At 46.2% G+C, this 16673-nt stretch overlaps 2 long non-coding RNA genes across 3 annotated transcripts; both read left to right on the top strand.

Annotated features, from left to right (window-relative positions):
- Positions 1 to 948: 948 nt before the first annotated feature.
- LOC110477768 (uncharacterized) lies at positions 949 to 10009 on the top strand. Its single transcript, XR_002466638.3, has 5 exons — positions 949 to 1696; positions 3302 to 3407; positions 7903 to 8096; positions 9547 to 9653; positions 9859 to 10009. It is a non-coding gene; the product is annotated as an uncharacterized LOC110477768 (long non-coding RNA).
- A 48-nt stretch (positions 10010 to 10057) lies between these two features.
- Positions 10058 to 13185, top strand: LOC110477769 (uncharacterized). Of its 2 annotated transcripts, none has more exons than XR_013340867.1 (3): positions 10058 to 10225; positions 10585 to 10779; positions 12974 to 13185. It is a non-coding gene; the product is annotated as an uncharacterized LOC110477769 (long non-coding RNA). The 2 variants fall into 2 exon arrangements; XR_002466640.2 differs by having other exon boundaries at positions 10058 to 10371; positions 10609 to 10779.
- The last annotated feature ends 3488 nt before the right edge of the window (positions 13186 to 16673 follow it).

The raw sequence follows: 16673 nt of genomic DNA, 5'->3' as shown, positions 1-16673 counted from the left end.
AAGGGAGCAGCTCCTCAGGCAGCTTCTTTCTCAGAGGGTGGGTCTCATTTTAGATGTGTTGTTGGCTTGTTGATGCCAACTTTACCTGCCCAGGTCTGCTCAGCATCCAGTGCTGTGAGGCTTCCTAGTGGGAGACTGCCATCTAACCCAGAACCATGGGCAGTGCTTTTTTCCCCCTCCTTAGCCTTGTTTTAGGTGTTTGCTGAGCTCCAGAACTTTGTGGAATTCTCATGGGCACATTTACAACCAAGTTGTGGCTTTTCTTGACCTACACATTGTTCAGAACACCATAGAAGGCTTCTCCTATATGCAGATGCTGTGGTTTTCATCCCTCTCCTGCAGCATACAGCTGGAAAAGTCTTCCCAAAACATGAGGTAATCTTAGCTCCTGTTTCTTTGGAAGGATTAAACAGAAGGATTAAAGTGAACAGGTAAGTGTACGTCTCTGCCCACGCAGGGCCCTTGGGAGGGACTTCGGGGTGAGGACTGCTGACAATCAGCTCACAGCACAAGCAGCCCTTGCAGAGCATGTGACAGAGCCAGGGCTCTGCACAGCTGGTCTGGTGCTGCAGCACGAGCTCTTGGGGCTGTGAGAACCAAAGGGCTGGGGTTGTTAGTGCTGACTCTCTAGACATGATTAAGCTGTTTTGATGAAAGAAATGGAATCTGACACTTTTGCCATTTAATTGTTTCATGTAAATTTCAAATAAAAAGTAAATTGGCTTATTAAAAAAAAAAAAAAATTGTGTAAAACATTTGCTGAGCAGAAGTGAGTGGCCCCTGAAGCATGACAGGCAGCTTCGTGATCACAGCCAGCTAACAAGTTTTCAAGGTGCAGTGCGGAGGGGCTGGACTGAAAAGCAAATGCCTCTGAAGCTCTAGCTTTGCCTTGAGGCACTTGGGGATAGAAATGTGCAGGAGGAAGGTGAGGAGGTTTTGAGGTCTGAGCACACCTCAGTCCTGAGCTAGGCTGCCCTGGCACAAGTGTTGGCTGGGGCAGGACTGTGACACCTGCAGCCACTGAACTCCTGGATCCTGGGGCTTTTCTCAGCACTTTTGTTCAGGTGGAAGCCACAGAGTCTGGCAGTTCTTGTCAGGCTCTTTGCACCTTTAGCTTTACTCCTAAAGCCTGGTATGTTCTGGGGTATCAGGGGTATCAGCTGCACTTTGCCAGTGAAAGCATGTTCTGGATTCTTTGGAGGACTTTATTTACAAACACCCTGAGATCCATCAGCAAATGGCTGTAAGGAAAATGCTTTTCATCATTCAGGTTAAAAAACATCACAAAGCCTTGGAGACAACACTTCACTTGGGAATTAAATTGCTGGAGTCATCTGTGTCAAATAAGTTTCATTTAATAGGTTACTCAAATAAAGTTTCTGTAGAAATCAATATCACTTTCTCCTGCAATTGACAGCTCAAGACACTCCAAGTGGCATTTTTCACATAAGGTTTATTTAATTTTGGGAGGAAGAATGCCTCCTATACTTTCTACTTGGCCTACGCAACTCTGCAAGTTTGTCAGCCTGTGAGTTGGAAACATGCCCTGCACTTACCCAGGGGGACAGTGTGAGGTCACTAACATCGACTTGCCAGTCTCAGCTGCAGCAAGGATGCCATTGTCAAAGGGCTGTATCAGAAGTGTGTTTACAGCTCACTGAAGGAAATGGACAAGTAAATGTGTTTCTTCTTACAGGTGAGCTTGGACAAAACGCCTCATTATATATCTTAGTAGAAGTGGACTTTCTGTACAGGTAGGGGTCTGTGGGCTGTGAAGACTGGAGATTTCAACAGCAGTGCTTCTGGGTCCAGGGTAGGTGAATCCTGCAATTTCTACCTCCCTTAGGAACAGGGGACACCTTTGCTCTGTGTTTTTTATTTCAGTCTGATGTTATCCCATGAGGAAGGGAAGAGACTTTGGCACCTTTCTGCACTATCTCCCTTGAGAAGGAGCTCTGTTTCTCAGACTTTCTTTGGTCACATTGGCACCTGCTCTGCTGATGTACTGTCCTCTGAGGTGCTGGTTCTGCTCTCCACATCTGTTTATAGTACTGGCAGAGCCTCTGTGATTGTACATCCAGCAAGGACAGATTACTGCTAGGCTGCTTAAGTGCCATGAAGAGGCATTTAGCTCTAGGAAAGGGCAAGTTCACCTTCTATCTAACATCCTTAATGCTTGTAATTCCTATAAGCAGTAATATTGATTCCTGGATTTATGCTGACTATAGCACAAATGGACAGCAGCTGGTAGGAGGAATTTCCCAGTCCTGTGGGATTGGGTTCCCTGAAGATGCACCGAGTGATTTGTATGTTCCCAGCAGCTGCAACCCAGTAACGACAGAGGCTTGTGACCTGCATGCAAACAGGTATATTCTGGCTGCAGGTTCTGTGGCAGAAGCTGAGTGGGGGAGTGACTTTATACCATCAGTGCTCTCCAGTCTTCTGTTGTAGCCCAGTGCCAGGGAGCCTTGTGCTGTGAGAAGACTTCATGTTTCCCATCTTTTTATAGCTACTGGGCTTCCAGTAATATAAAGCCGATTTTTATTTGAACATGTTTGTGCTGTTAACCTAAACCAAGGGCCTGGGCTGCAGTTTTCCCATCTGATAAACAAGGATAAACATAACCAGTACTAGCTGAGAAAGGAGATCTGGCAGTAAACAGAGTGTTGTTGAAGAATGTTCTCAGAGATGCAGTTACTTGTCTCTGAGAAATTAAAAAGGGAAACATCTGCAAGGCACAATGGAATGAAAATACTTCAGGAAAGATTTTATCAGGAGTCAGAGGTAATAGCCCTGTGGAGACAGTCTTCTGGTGCTCCGCAAAGTATTATAATGCTAGATGATAGTATACAGAGAGCCAACGTAGGCATTTGTATGCATTGTGCCATGGACAGTGTGTTATTTAACTATGCTTTCCTCTTACAGTCTGTGTTGTCTAATTCTCTGTCAGTAAATATGAAGTGTTTCTTTCAAATGAGGAGGGAGTTCAGCCTTCAATGCTTCTGGTAGGAGAGAAGATGTAGTGACCATCTACCTGTGCCTTCCCCAGGCTGCCTCTCTCTGTGATTTTGTCTGGACATTTTAATAATGGGCCAAAGACAAGCCCAGGAAAACTCCTACCAAATAGCCCAGTGCTCTTGCTCCCTGTGGCACACCTAGGAAACACCTCCTGGAGTCGTTGCCCAGAGCAGGCTGAGCTGATGGTGGGAGCAGGTGAGTGCAAATGAAATACTCTGTCTCCTGTCAGGCATGTGGTGGACACTGCTGTTATTGAAAGGAGTATTCATGCTTTGTAATGCAGATGTATCTCTCCTGGAAATGATCTGTAATGCATCAGAGAGAAATGCACCGGGGGAGGTGTGGCAGAGGTACAAGACTCCTGCTGTTCCACACTTTTCTTTAACAAGGTGAGCTTCAGAGATTTATGGTCAAACAAAAGGTGAAGATGAACCTTTATAAATGGTAGTACTTAAAATTTCTGCTGATTTGAAACTGCAGGCTGAGTAGATGCTGCATGCACAGCCATTTGCCTTCATGAGACGTGGGTTTTAATTCACCTCTGTTTATGTCATCTGTTCTCTGTGTGCTGATGTGACACTGTAAAACACGTTCAGTTCCCAAGGTGCCTGTGGACCAAATGAGCTTCTGTTGCAGCTCGTGCTGCTCATGTCTTGCTCATCCTCTCACAGGGTGTTGGGCAGTACCAGCTGTGGCCAGGCTGAGCCAGGCATTCTAAATCAGTCCCACAAAGCTGTCATCTGAGGAGACTCTTGGTTATCTGTCCATGTTTTAACACCTCCTGCAGCACATGGTGTGGGGGTCATCAGGGAAGTTAACAACAAATTTTCAGAGAAAAGGAGCCCTTCTGGGAGTTCAGCCTTCCTCCCTGTGTGAGGGGAGCACTGACTGCAGTCATGCCTCTTTGTGGAAACCCCCTTGCATGGGGAGCTGATGGCATGCTCTGAGGACTTTGGTGCGTTTGTGCTGAAGCTGGCATTGGGGGTGACACGAATAGGTCCTTAAGTCACGCTTGGCTCTGATACTTTGCTGAGTGCCAGAAAACTCCTTGGATGGAAGAGGAAAAGCCTGGGGATCAGGCAGGAAGGCAAGCTCCCTGGTCACCCTTGCAGAGGTCTTGTCATTTGAAGCCCTGAGCAGTATGCTGCATAAATAAGTTGTCCAGCTCTAGGGTAAATGTTAAGCCTGGAGACAGATATGGTTGTGAGTACTCAAGGAGTTTCTCCTCCAGAACTGCATTAAGCATCTCCTGTGGGACTCCAGGAAGTCTGCAGAGGGGAGCTGGAGTGCCTTGTAGGCTCACTGTAGCTAATTTTTGGCAGGATTAGGAGTTACTGCAGGGCTCTTGAATCTGCTTCTTGCCCCGGGGGTGTGTCTTGCACCTCTTGGGTTGAAAAACTGTTGCTGATGAGCACAAGGCTGCATCTATTACACAAGGCTTCTTGGTCTGAATAAAAGAAAGCCAAAAGCTCTCACGTTTTATACTTGTGGTGAACAGAGAAATGATATTTTTTGAATTACCTCTAATTCTCCAGCATCCATGACTCATTCAAAGGACCAGTGAAAGGGTGGCACGAGCTCATATTCCAGAGAAATGCTTCAGGGTGTCTCAGGCTGGCTGGGCTAGAGCTCTGACCCTCATCTCTAGGACTACAGTCCTCCACACTAGTTATGTTCCCCTGGACAAATCCACTGAAATGTAGATGAACCTGAGGTAAATACAGTTTCTGTAGTCATTGGCACTTCCTTAGCAGAAGAAAGTTAAACAACGTAGTTTATTAAATGTCTCACAGTTCTTGTTCAGTCATGTTTATCCATAGGTGACCATCTATTTCCAATATGATTATACTGGAGGGAAGTGGCAGAGCTTGAGGAAACAAATTCTTTCAGCTGCTGAAAGCCAGGTCTAGGGCTTGGTGCTTAACATGCTGCTGTGGTACAGGCACATCCTTTAAGCATCAAGAAAGAGACATGGATTGGCTTTTTCTTTCTTCAAAAAATGACATTTTGAAGTAGGTTAAGTCTACTACTTTTCCACATTTTCTCAGAGAGAGATTTTGTCTGGCTGGTGTACGTGCTTTCCATGAGGAATTATTTATGAGCTCTTCCATCCCCGGTCTACTTTTCTTCATGTAACAATAGTAGAACTGGAGGAATGACCAAGGTTAGTTTTATGGTCTCACTTTAGATGTAGTGCCAAGTTATTCAGCACTTTGTTTTGTTAGTGCCTGAACCAAAAAGCAATTTATCTCAGCAATATCCTTCAGATTATACCTATGTACCATTATACCAATAAGGCATGCACCTGGTTGCTCCAGTCCCAGAAGAAATCTATGTTTCATTTCAAATATGCCAGTTCTTTCCTCTCCCTCCTTCTGCCATTCTTACGAAGAAAAGCTTTTTTAGGGGACATGGGAAGAAATACAGAAGGATTATGGAAAAACCTCCGCTACTTCAGCTACACATCCTGTTAAATTATGAATCAAAAAGAAACTCACTGAGGGCACAGTTGTCAGGGCTTAAATGGTCAATATATGTGAATGAGAAGGGGCATGTCCCTTTACTGGAGTCCCCTCCAGATGATGGGCGTAGGCTGCTGCAGTCCTGTAGGGATGTGTTCAGTGTGACCACAGCACTGCTGTCTTTACTGGGAAAAGGCTGCAAAGATGTAGCTCAGTTCCTTGCTAACAGTCAGTTATCTATCCTGGCACCAGTGTAATTGTAATACATACTCTATTGCTTGTCAAGATTTTAACCTTTCTGACACATTATCCCCTAGGGCAACTGAGCAGCCTTAATAATATAGCTGATAATTATCCTCCTGGTGAATAAAGTTATCACTAGGGTCCTGTATAAATCACATGGAAAACATGATGGATTTCAGTGGCTGGCCATCACAAAAATGGGAGGAGGCACAGATTGTGACAGCTTAATGGAGAAAGTAATAACCAACAATAAAGTAATTTATAATATAAGCAACGATTTTCAGGCTTTTCTATTTGTTTTCATGCTAATAGAAGATAAATGTCATATTAGAAACAAGACGTGAAATTTCTATTAAAATATTTTGGAAATGCCATTAAATATCAGCAATTCCCAGTGCAAGAAGTGGCAGCATGGGTCTTAATTATCTGTATGAGATCCTTGGAACCAAAGTGTCCTTGTGGTCAGCAACAACCCCTCACTTTTGTAAGGAGTGAGATGTGTGGTGCCTCAGTGGAAGTCTCTTGGCCAGGGGTGGAAAGCAGGACAGCAATCCTGCCAGTGATCCTGAGCTGGGTACATCATGGCTGTTCCCTAAGGCTGCAGGTTTCCTAAGAAATCCAAGCTGTCATTATAAGCAGAGAACAAGACTTCAGCATAGATGTGAGAAAGCCCTGCAGCAGTACTGGAGTGGTGAGAAAGGGAGGGTGCAGTACAGTGTGGACAAAGGTCTAAGATATGGTCACTAGAAACACATGAAGGACAGGTGTTGGCACCTCTAAATTACCTGGTTGGTCCTCTGGATCGCATGCTATGAAAGTGAATGTACAGCCTTCAACATTTATGCTTCACACTAACTAAAGGTTTGGGGGAGTGAGTGAACCATGGTGGGACTCTGGAGTGAGCAGGAGTATTCTGGCTGCAACTCCCTGGGTGAGACCAGGTAACACCCGCCTGAGAGCAGTGCTCTGTGCTGAGTGGGTGCTGGGGGCTGAACAGATGGAGGCTGGTGTGCTGCTTCCCAGCAAAGTGGGGTGCTCCTCCTGTGCACTGGCTGCTTGCAGAGACAGCGCTGCCATGCCTGTGAGGGCAGGAGCAGTTCTTCCCAGTGAGTAGCCTGACCTGGGCTGGCCTGGCTCTGGAGGGTGTCCTCATCAATGATTAGTGTGAGGATGTCTCTGGGGTGCAGGCTGGGGAAGGGATGGGGAAGGGAGAGTGGTGGAAATTGTATTTGTGTCTGTACTTATCATTCTTAGTTCATTCTCTTGCATTTCTTCTAAACAAGCACTTTGAGGTCTGAGGCCCAGTGCCTCTAATCTAGTGAGTGCCTTATTGATCAAGTCTTGCCATTTGGTCCCCTGAGCTTCCTTGTGTTGCACAAAAGGGATAAATTACTCCTTATACTTTAAAGAGTAAGAATGTTTTTAGTGCATGTAGACCCATATGATAAATACAGAGGCACAGGTGGGATGAGAATAGCAAAAAGCAGAGGGATAATTAACAGCTGGAACAGCATAAACCAGTTCCCAAGACCAAGCTCAGGAGGAAGACAATAGATTCATCATGCTGCTCTCTGGGCTGATGCTACAGCTCTGGGGTGTGAGGTATTGAATTACAGTCTCTAGAAAATATTGTTTGGGGAATGTTGAGGAGAGCTGGTAAACAATGTGCTGGAAGGTGACAGATATGTTTGCAGCTTCATATAGGGCTATCACAATAAAAAGAGCCATGAGGGGTTTTCCCATCTCTGCCTACCTGTCAGGCCTGGCAGCAGGCAGGCTGCCAGGCTTCAGTGGGGGATGGCAGACCCAGAAGCCAGTGTACTTGCTTTCTTTAAAATATTATTTTGTTACTGTGTGAAACACTAGCAATGGCTGATGAATCTCAAGCTTGGTGAAGCAGCATCTGTGATTCAGCTGCTGTAGAAAACAACATATAAAGGGCTCTTAACACTGGATTTGGACTTGATCTGGCCTGGCCACCCAATCTGGGCTCTCCTACCCTCAGTGTGGTTGTTATGGAGGATGGCACAGAGGGTCCCAGCTCAGAGCTACTGCCCACAAAACCAGGACACAGCCAGTGTATCAGGAGCTGCACCTCAGTCATACAGAGGTGGGGAAGGTGAAGGCAGCTATAATCTGCTTTGTAAGATGCTTTCTTTTCTATTCCCTTTCTTCACAGAAAGTCACTCACAAGACTGTGATCTAGGATGACACTTCATTCCTACAAACTTGTGACAAGTGATGGCAGTGTAGTGTCCCCAGAGTGAGCTCACAGCATGCTCAGGGGCTGCCTCCTCTGGAGTGTCCTGCGTTACCTCCTCAGTGGCCTGAGTGCAGGGCATACCTATGGCCAGCAGTAAAGCACACACCAAGGTAAGGAAGGGGGAATACTGTGTTCTCTCTCAAATGTCACATTCCTCTGGCAGCACAAACCAGGTGCCTGCTTATTTCACTGAGTAACTGGGGGACTCCCACAGTTGCAGTAACCAGAGCTATGTGTGCACACAGGATAAACAGGGGATTAATGGTCAGATTTTGTTTGTGTAATGATGAAAGGGGAAGTTTTAAGGTGATTTACTACCTGTTAAAAAACCCCACAAGAATAAAAAAGAAAGAAAAAGACACACAGACTCTATTACATGGGAAAGTCTGCAACAGCATTATGCTGCTTCTAGAGGGATTTTCCTGCACGTGGAGTGAGTGGTCCCAGCAGTACTGGAGCACATGGATGTCTGGTAAGGATGCATCACATGCTTTCTGCAGAAGATGTGGCATTTAAGCTTGTTTCACCTTGCCAATGTGCCACCCCCAAGGAGTATGTGTGATTACATGAAAATACAAATACTGCTCAAGAAATCCTGGCTGCTTGGGAGGTCCTGATCCAGAGAGCTCCCAGTCACCTGCTCCATTAGCTGATGCTGGGCTTACAGCTCCTGGGCTCCTCATGCCAGAAGAGTGGGAGAGTGCAGGTCCGCCTGTCCAGGCTGGCTGGCTGCAGAGAGGAGCCCGCTTCATCGTGGAGAGCTGGGCACCCATGGTACCCCAGCAAGGGCAGCCAGGGTTGTTTCAGGGGGCTGCAGTGAGGCAGCTTTGCCTCCTCCAGCACAAGCTGACTAAGGCAGCAGCAGTTATGGGCTCTGCTCCTGCTTTAGAGGAGTGCTGTGATTACAGGACAAACATAAAGTCTCAGAATCACCATCAAAACCTAAAGTAAAGAATTTGGCTCATAAAAATGTGTCACCTGAACAAAGAGAAGAGTTATGGTTTTCCATTCTCCTTCTTGGAATCATGGGGAGATTGTGCCACTATAGAAGAAACCTGAGGAGCTGACAGTGGCCAAGGCAGAGGATTTCACTGCCCCTGGAGATGGTCTTTCAGAGTTATTAGTTATATGTTTATATTTAATGCACTAATTATGGCCAGGACTTGTAGACAACCACTAGCAGTGCATGTGAATTGGCTTAGGCATTATTATGTACAACCATCATCAGCTCTACTCCCCAGGAAGATTGATACACTGAGTGAATCTTTTCAAGCTGCTTCTGAAAAGATTCATGACACTGCAGTGAAAGTGGCTTCCAATGGGAATCTCTGTATACTGATGTCAGCATATATTTTATTCCCCCTGACTGCGAGGGCTGGTTAGGTTATGAGCCTCTCACTGAAATGGACTACATACAATTGCCAGATAATTGGTTCTTTTCCTGGTAGGCTGATGAAGTTATGATTCACCCTTTACTCCCCCAAAAGCAGTAGGCACAGCACCATGGCTTCCTTATGTCTTGTCCAGGTTCTTAGCCTTGCTTTCCTTTCCACGTGGCAGGTGCAGAGGGGATGGCCCAAGAGCAGAGAGCAGGAAGCAGCTGCTGAGCACAGATTTAATGCTGGGCTCGTGGCCTGAGCCAGCAGCGGGGATGCAGGACTGCACAGGTGTGTAGGGTGCTGGTCCAAGCAGGCTGGGGATGGTGTGGCAGATTCAGCTGTGGAGTGATGCTGAACTCAGACTGCTGTGATCATTGGTCCTTGGCAGGTGCCGCATCCCAGCTTCTGGCCTTTGTCCGTTGGACCATGTAGTTGTTTTCTGCTGTGGCAGAAATGTGTCATAACTTGTTCATGCTGGTGCTGCTTATTGCAGAGGACGTGTGGAACCCTTCAAATCTCAAGCTCATTGTATCTGTCTGCAACCGAGGACTTGGGAAGCCTTGGGAAAGAGCCTCTTGCTTGTTTCCTGTCTGATTGGATCTTATGAAGGGGCCGTGGTGGACCATGAAAATCTCCCTGCTCCCAGTTGAGCAGTAACAGAGAAGCATTGGATGTCCATCTTCCTCCTTTGGCCTTGTCCTCATTTCGATACTGACCCTCTCCCCAGCACAGATCCTCTCTCCTCTGCTAGGCATCCTTGGTATGCAAAACATGGCTTCTCTGTCCTGGTATTCCAGAGTGGGACTGAGAAGTGCTGGTGCTTGGAGCTGTCCTGTTGCTTGCTTCTCATCTCCCTGCAGGTTTGTACAGCATCTTCAGACAACATGAGAGGACACTGAGGGGGAGGTGGCATAGGATGGTGAGAATGCTGCTGCTGGGAAAGCCATGCATGCCAGGGAGCAAAGGCTTCAGCGGTTACTGCTGCTCTGCACTACTGTTTGGCCGTGTCAGTATCAGTTTTGTTATCTGTTTACATTTGCTGATTAAAATTTTCTCTTAGGTCTTTCCTGTGGGAACAAAATCTGTTCAGTTGTCCCGTGCCCTGAGTGTTTTTTCCTGCTGTGGGGAGAGCAATGCTGAGATGCTCTGGGAGGATCTGTGGCATGCTACCTGGCTCCTTGTTCCAGCTCCCCCTTGCCCCATTTGCTCCCTTCTGCAGTGTTCCCATGCCCCATTTTCTCAGGAATGGATGTGAATGCAGCTGTTGGAGGAATTGGGCTTCTGGGTGCCCATCTGCTTGGGTCGAATGCTGCTCTGGAAGCAACACTGCTGTCACCTGTGGGGCAGAGCTGAGATGTGAGTGAACACTTGCTGTTCTTCAGAATCAGGCCGGGGTGTGCAAGTCCAAGCACAGGTAAATGTTTAATGAATGTTTTGTTTTGTTTTGTTTTGTTTTTAACCTCAGATGCGTAGTCCTCTAGTTAATTCAAATTTAAAAACTAGTTACTAATTAGTGTTATAATGCCAATGCCAACTTTATCAGAACTCAAATTACTAGTGCCCATAGGCAGTGCTCACTATATCAGTCAAAAGAAAAATCTTTTCAGGTACACAAAAACATGAGTAGTTCTATTTAAATCAGCTTTTCAGAAAGCTTTCTTCTATTACAGCAACTTGAGAGAATCCATCTTTAATAGGTTATAATGAAAAATAAATACTATGGGTCTATTAGGCAGTATGCTTGATCCGTATGTTAATGTAACTCTAAATAATTGCCAGAACTATGGGCGAGGTACTTGCCTTTCACAGGCATGAGCTTCTCTGTCAAGTACAAAGTAGTCAAAGGAAGTACAGTCCCAGGAGTTCCATGTGTATTTTGCAAGCTGGAGGTACCTGTTGTCATGAACTTGGGGTTATGGAAGTGCTTTCTGTTGGACATCTCTGGAACACAGGGATTTATTTGGATGGCAATAATTGAGAAGCTCATTTTATTCCAGTAAGAATCTTTCAACTGCAATCAATTCACATGCCATCCCAAATAGTGGAGGTCAGCAGAACACAGCAAGTACCTCAGCAAGTGCTGTTGACAATGTTAAAATGAAATAAACAGAGAGCTGTGGCTCTGCATGAGGGGGCGCACATTAATCCTTGTTTGGAGAGTTCTTTTAGGATCAGTTCTTTTAGGATCTTTCTGATGGAAAATGCTTCATATTTCTTTAGTTTTGACTTGTCTACTTTTCTTGGCTGTGGTGGAAGGACTGTCCAGGACTGCTGGCACCTTCTCAGTTCATCTCCCCAAAATATGTCAGGCACCTAAATCTGAGTGTGCTTTCTACTGTCCCTGCTAAGGTTTCCTCCTCATGCCACCAGTGTACAGTGATCTGGAATATAAAACATGGAAATAATCGAGTAGATTAATTAGCTAATGTGTGCATAGTATCTGGAAAACCTAAATAACTATATAATTGCTAAATAGAGTAGTTTAATTAGTTAGTGTTTACCCAGACCTTTGTAAATGTAAAGGCATCACAGCAGTGCTTAGTGCTATAATTAATTAAGTTTTCACTCTGGGATGCCAGGCTCCAGTTCTGAGGTAGGACTGTGGTCTTCTGCCCACTGGCAGCTGAATGCTGCTGTTGCTCTGGTCCTGCTCCCTCCCGGCCCTGTATGCCCAGGCTTGAGGCTGTGTATGGAGGTGTGCCAAAAGCTGTGCTTGGCATGAGCCACTGATGCTCTGGGTAGTAAATGGCAGAGGGAACAATGTTACTTTGCTGAGCATGTGAGGAGCAGTTCATACCCAGGCAGCGCTGAGCAGATTTGTGCTGCAGGGCCATGGTCTGACCCTGCACTGCTGCATCCTTGCTGAGGGGTTAAGGAGCTGCCCCAGTGCCTGTGTCTGTAGCTTTGTGGGAGGAGGCTCAAGAATTTGCTGTGTACTGGGAGATCCAGGTCCAACGGCTGCTGGCAGCTGGGAGCCAAGGCAGTCAGGCAGGCTGCTGCAATGACTGCCTTTGACACGTTCTTCATCTGCCAGGGAGCAGTGCCTCTGCCATCTGCTGTCACTTCACACTTGGAGATGGGCTTCCCAGTGCCTTCCCCCACTTCTGTTCATTTCTCTTTTTGCACTTTGGTCTTTGCAGAGAGAAGAAATGCATGAAGAACAGGAGGCTGATAGAAAGGGAATGGGAAGGGAGTGCAGTCCTTCCCTGAATGGCAGCCAGGACCTCAGAGCTGACGCTGGGGAATTGCTGTCTGTAGTCCATGCCCTCCTTTCACAGGGGCTCTGCTGGCCTTGCCACAGGCTCAAAACTGACTGAAAGGGGGCACAGGAAAGAGCCAAGAGGAGCTTGCTCCATCTGTTGAGAAAGCAGGCCTGCCTTTAGCTGCCCGTGCAGGTGCTTGGAGGACTGTGACTGGGTGCAAGCTTGGGCACCCGTCCTTGCCACAGGCTGGGCTGTGCTCATTCATGGACTCTGCTTACAGGACCATGAGGTCTTCTGTCCTCAACTCCTTGGTGAAAACAGGCTTTGTGAAATAGCTGGGAGGTAAAAGCACAGAACTTGCCTATTAGCCATATCTTTAATTTATTCCAAAACTTTCTTCCTCAGGTTCAGTGGATGGATGTGTGAAGAAAGTCTGAGGCAAGGAGGGAAGCAGAATGCCAGGCATGGGAGGCCTGGAGCATGCAGCCAGTCCCAGTCCTGCTGCCCTGGGAATGTTCTGTAATGCCTGCATGCCAGGCAAGAGGGAGTGACTTCAAAGCACATCTTTATTAGGGTACACTGCTTAGCATCAAAGAAATGTCAGGGCTGCTCTACACTGACTCTCTGCCTGCGGCACTAAACTAGCCTGTCATTCAGAAGTCTGAGTACAAACCACAGCTGCTGGCAGAGTCCTGGAAAAATTTATTTTTCCACATCTAATTGCCCTTTTTGCTTTGTAAACATAAAGGTTGAAGCTTAAACTCTGACAGCTCCAGTAGCCTTTTGCTTAACTCCTTAAAAAAAATGACATTCGGCGTGTTAAATTTTGCTTTTACTGCAGTCTGAAATCTCACAAAATCTGCACAATGTTTTTTTAAAGATCATTGAAGCATTTCAGTACTCACTTTGGGAAAAACCCTTCAGCTCACAAAAAGACAAAAGCTGCTGCCTGAAGAGCCAAGACCTTTCCCCATAGCAATTCAGGATAAAAATGCTTGACCAAAAGAGGCACAGCAAGCAATCAGCATTCCACCTTTCCCTGGGAGCAGATTAAAGAAGGCCTATCTGCTCTTGTTATTGTTCCAGAAAGAAAAGAAAGACAGGAGAAAAAGGACAGCAACTGTTAAAAAACAAAATTAGATGTATCATAGCAGCCTTTAAACTTCTAGTTCAGTTTCTTCAGTGATATGGGCCTCCTGAAGTGGGGGATGTACTGTTCCCCAGACTCTGCACTGCCTCCTCTGAGAGCATTGTGCCTGCAGGAGCCTCCTCTGGGTCAGGGCTTTGAGCTGCTCCTGCTGCAGTCCTTCACCATTAGAGATGCACGTCCTGAATCACTTCAGCCACAGAGAAGTGATTTTGTAGCCACAGCTCTTGAAGAAAGAGCCTTTGTTTTTCTGGGAGGTGCTGCCCATTCCCTTCATATGACATGAAAACATGGCTTGCATCACCATCGCTGTCTCTGCAAAAACCTTCCTGGCCTGGACTCTGCTTCCACCTGCCCACAGGAGATGAGGACCAGACTGCCCTGCCCGCAGCCTCCAAACCTGCATGGCACAGACACTGTGCTTGTTCCTGTCCCTGCAGCCAGCCTGGCCTGCACCCAGCTACCCCTGGTTTTTGGATCTGTGTCTGTGAACAAGTGACAGGCTGGTCAGCATTGCCCTGAGTGTCAGATTCTCCCTAAGTGGCAGCTCTAACGGGCCATGGGGCTGAGCTGGGAAAAGAGGGACTTTTCCTACCTGTCCTCTGTGGTACTGTTTCCCTTTTGCTATGATCCATTAGGGTGTTCAGTGTTCCTGGAGTTAGCCATTCATCTTAACTCAAATGCAACATGCTTTCTGTTTCCCTAAGTATTGGGTGCATTGACTGTGTCTTGGCCAAGATCAGCACACAGGATTCATGTTTACTTGTGGAAGTCTGTAGGTGTGATCCAACATCGTGTGTTTTATGGCACCTGTGTTGCTGCAATACCTTGAATGCTGAAGCTATCTGAAACTAAGCTATTTTGGAAACAATTAAGGCTTCTTACATACATAACAGAAATGCAAAAAATTCCTCAAAATACCTTTTAAGAGAGTACTTTGATTGAAACTGCAAGCTTGAAATGAAAAGTGGAGGAGACATTCCAGGACAATCTATGTCTGTTATCATCAATAAGGAAACAACAATGATGGACAAAGTCTACATTTCCTGTGCAGAGCTGAGCACAGGCAAAACTGTGCTTTGTGCTGCTCAAGGAATAGCTGCTGTACCATCACAGCACATAATGTCTCTGTTCAAAGTTTTTCGCCTTTTTTATCTTCCAGTTTGTCCAAAATTAAATTTCATTTTGTTTAGGTGTGGCTTTCAAAAAGGTGTTTAAAGATGACAGTTTTGCAGCAGGCCAGGTCCAGAGAATGGAATGGAGCTGGGGAATGGGCTGGAGCATGAGTCTGAAGAGCAGCTGAGGGAGCTGGAGGAGCTCAGCCTGGAGAAAAGGAGGCTCAGGGGGGACCTTAGTGCTCTGCACAACTCCCTGACAGGTAGCGGTTGGGCTCTTCTCCCAGGTAACAAGTGACCGGACAAGAGAAAACAGCCTCAAGTTGTGCTAGGGGAGGTTTAGATGGGAATAGGAAGTTAGGAAAAAATTCTTTCCAGAGAGGATTGTTCACCTCCTGACAGTGGTGAGTCAACATCCCTGGAGGGATTCAAAAGATGTGTAGATGTGGCACTTGTGGACAAGGGTTAGTGATGATCTTGGCAGGGGAATGGTTGGACTTGATGGTCTTAGAGTGCTTTTCCAACCTCAATGATTCTGTGACCCCAAGTAGGCTGTTACAGTAACTAGCAGTAGTGTATTTTTCCTTGGCATTCACTATTTAGCCAAGTGAGGAAGTGATAAACTCATTACGGATTTAAGTCTTTTCACAGAGAACTGTCCTGAGGTCAGTTCCCCAGTGTGTCTAGAGTATCTACACCCACAATGGCTGTGGATGATCAGATGCTCCTGGGATAACAAGGTTCTGCAAATAGATAAATGCAGCAAATGTGTTTGAACAGCAGATGTTGTCATGGCTTAACCCCAGCCAAAAACTCAGTCCCACAACTGTTTGCTCACCCTCCCCCCATAGAGGGAGGGGAAGGAGAATTAGAAAAAAGGGTATTTTTCTGTAGATTGAAATAAGAACAGCTCAATAATTAAAATAAAGTAAAATACTGCTACTTCTACCCTGGAGTTCAGTAGAGCTGACTTTGGTCTCTTCAGGGATCTGCTATCAGTGTCCTTTTCACAGAACGTCTTCCATACTTTCTCAGAGATTAAGTTTCTCTATCCAGTGCATGTTTTAGTTCCTGTCCTCCAGAGTTCACATGTAGTGCTTGGTTCCCATCTCTGCTGTAGGCTTTGGTTTTGTTCCTGCAGACATATTTGACTACTTCCTGGCCACTGTTTCATGGAGGATGTAAATTTAACCAGAGGTGTTGTCATGGTTTGGCACTGTCCAAGCGCCAGGCACCCACAAAAGCCACTTCCTCACCCTCCCGTGCCACAGGTGGGCAGCGTAGACAAAAAAATTAAGGAAGGGTTTATGAGCTGAGATAGAGACTGGGAGAAAACTCTTCAAGGACAAAACAGGCTCAACTTAGAGGTACAAAGTACAGGTGTATAGGTGCAAGTGGAGGAACCTTGTGTAGATGCTCTCTGGTTATGACTGGACCACATCACTCTGCTTTTTCATTAGCCTTGTTTTAGCTATCCGCTCTTGTACTTCTCCCTCAGTCCATCAGACACTTCATTTCTCTCTTGCAGGGCTCAGCTGATAGGCATTTTTGCTCTTCACCAGACACTGTGTGTTCTTGTCAGCTGCCAGACAGCTGATCATGATTAGGTTGTAGTTGTGATAGTGATTTCCTGTCTTTCAGGCCTGAACAGATGGTGTGCTGCTCCCAGCCCAAGGTTTGACTTTCATAGTGCTTCGTGGCTTGGCCAAATGTCAGTTGTGGAATCTGTGCACATGAAGCCTCTCAAGGAGACCATTGTAAGGAAGAGGAGCAATAGTGTCCTCTAAGGACCCTGCAAAGTTATACCCACTTCAGAGCAGAGCTGGGATGCTTTTGTTTGTTG

Source organism: Lonchura striata, chromosome 16 (assembly GCF_046129695.1).
Source record: "Lonchura striata isolate bLonStr1 chromosome 16, bLonStr1.mat, whole genome shotgun sequence".
Taxonomy (NCBI): Eukaryota; Metazoa; Chordata; class Aves; order Passeriformes; family Estrildidae; genus Lonchura; species Lonchura striata.
Note: the sequence above shows the minus strand (reverse complement) of the source record. Positions and strands in the feature narration are given on the sequence as shown.